The sequence below is a fragment of the Drosophila pseudoobscura genome, chromosome X (genome assembly GCF_009870125.1).
Source record: "Drosophila pseudoobscura strain MV-25-SWS-2005 chromosome X, UCI_Dpse_MV25, whole genome shotgun sequence".
NCBI lineage: Eukaryota > Metazoa > Arthropoda > Insecta > Diptera > Drosophilidae > Drosophila > Drosophila pseudoobscura.
The window spans coordinates 36,450,481-36,452,954 of record NC_046683.1 but is presented as its reverse complement, the minus strand read 5'-3'; the positions used below and the strand labels follow the sequence as shown (position 1 = coordinate 36,452,954).

At 44.0% G+C, this 2,474-nt stretch overlaps 1 long non-coding RNA gene across 1 annotated transcript; it reads left to right on the top strand.

Annotated features, from left to right (window-relative positions):
* Positions 1 to 1,897: 1,897 nt before the first annotated feature.
* LOC117184853 (uncharacterized) lies at positions 1,898 to 2,206 on the top strand. The gene is made up of 2 exons (XR_004470322.1): positions 1,898 to 2,013; positions 2,097 to 2,206. It is a non-coding gene; the product is annotated as an uncharacterized lncRNA (long non-coding RNA).
* Positions 2,207 to 2,474: the final 268 nt, after the last annotated feature.

The following is a 2,474-nucleotide window of genomic DNA, read 5'->3' as shown; positions in this document are numbered from 1 at the left end:
GTATGTCCAACTACTCCCTGAAGCCGATGTGCTGGGACATGTGTACCTATATGGCGCTGAATTATTATCTTTCTATTTAAGGAAAAATCATTAGTTTATATCGCAATATAAAATATCGTATATGCACTTATAACTATTTATACTTATCGTATTTATTAATCTAAATATTCCCTAGAATTAATAGCTATATCTCTTGTGACGCTTTTCGTTCCTACTTTTGTCCATTTAGCCTTGTCTTGGAGTTCTCTGTTAGTGTTTTTTTTGTAACATGAGGGTATCTGAATATAGTTTCTAATAAAATGATTGTTAAGATGAATATGTGCTAGACGTTACCGTATTTGGGGGAACCATGCCGCTCGGGAGCGAAATAGGATGACCAATACCGGGCACTCCAGGGATCCTGATATTATTATTGGCCTTTTCAGGATCATGGTAGGGTGGGCGTGGCACGACTCCGTGCCAGCAAAACAGAGATGTCCGACGCGGTGGTAGATCCTTATTCCTTCACTATACTATCTTTGCCCAAATATACTTACCGAACCCCTAATGATCCTTTCCTTGTCTGTCCCCCTCCCATTCCCAAAAAGAGTACGCGAATTTTAATAAAATAATACCAGCAGGAACGAAGCAACCTAACTGGAGGGTTACCCCAAAGGACCCATCCCTATTTCCGACCAGAGACCAGCCGTGGAAGCGAGCGCGTACTCCTTCTCAGTTAGCCGACCACCAGCTTCATTGTGCGAAGATTCTCTTCGTGACTCGTTACAATCCAGTTGAGTATTGGGGAATAACTATTTATTACAAATCTTAGTGCTTGAGTACTGGGCATAATAGAGAGAATACAGTGGTGAATTTATTACAATTATGGTGAGAGTAAATACAAAAAGTGAGCGTAGGCTCTCTATTTTACGAGTGTCATTTGAATACTTGTTCCATAAAGGAGTTTGACCGAACACCGTGCATGAATTAACATTTTCCCTTTCATCTCTATGTTCTGGAACATTGCGCATAGTACTTACTTGACTTCCTGATCTGAGGACTAGTGCTGTTCCATCTCTTGTTACCTTCATGTCCACACTCTCTAAAAGAGTTCTACCCTATATAGCATCAAATCCCATGGCCTCGTCCGCAATTACGTGAAATTCTACTATTGAGTCAATGTCATCAATCTGCACAGGTATTGTGATACTACCGAAAGTCATAATTTGGCTATCACCAATTCCCGTTAAACATTTACTACGTCCTGCCAGTTTTCCTCTACCAAGCTTCAAAAACAAAAATCTGCTTAGAAGACACAAATCTGCACCTGTATCGAGCAATCCTTCAAACACAACTTTTCCGTAGTTTACCGATTTCAACTCTAATCCTGAAGAAGTGAACGTGCTTAATGGCTTTGTCCTACCATTGTCCAGAACTAGATTGGTTGCTTTCTCCTGTTTAATTGCCATGTCCACCTTGCATTTAGCAGCTCTATGTCCTAGCTGATTGCATCTGAAACACCTGTTATCTCTTTTTGGACAATACCGCTGTTACGGCAGAAACCGCAGCGGCAAGCTCTAAATATCACTGCGCCTAACAGTCCTGAATATCACTGCGCCTAACAGCCCTGAATATCACTGCGTTAACAGCACAAACATTAACAGCGCTGAGCAAAGGGTTAATTAGGGCGAAGGGCAGACAAAGGCAGGAAGAAGGAAGAACGAAAACAAAGGCAGCGGAAAAAGCACTGAAGCGGTACAAGTTTTTTAGCGCTAGCTCGTAGTTTAACACCCGCCCGAATTTGTAAATGAATAAATGAATAAAATAAATCAAACCAATAAAACCGACCTGAAGAACAAAACCACGGGAGGCTTATCAAACGTACGGCCCCAGATTTGGAGGCGTTGCCCACCGCGGCAATATTCTAAAAAACTTTTCCTGCGCAACGGAGAGCAAATCGAATAATTACGACCGACAGAAAGAAGATCGGCGTGCGACGCAGTCAGCTGCGTCACGAGGGATTCGACTTTGCAGGTGAGATATCCTCATACAGTTGGACAGAAAGGCTAATCTCTTACATTCGAGCGACACGTGGTTCGTGTATAACCTCAAACCAGGACTGTACAAAAAAGACACCGGAGTAAAATAGACGGCGTCAAAGGTCAGCAGTCGGAATCTGTCGGTAAGACCCCGTGTGGATTAGGAGAAATAAATGTGCCGGAAAAGATGCTTGGTGCGTGTTCTCAGACTGAGGGAGGTGCAAGGGAAACTCATCGCGTTACGACGCAACGTGTCCACCACAGCCCCAACGAGCCATCAAGCACCAGAGCATACCAACCAAGGAGGAGGGGTGGATCAAGCCTTTTCACCAAGAACGAGCCTTTTAGATAGCTGGGAAACGTTCGCTCAGCAGAGAGCGGATGCATTAGGAAGGCCGACGTACGCCACGGCCTTCGAGGGAATGCGCTCCATCCCGACGCATTCCAGACTGCCTC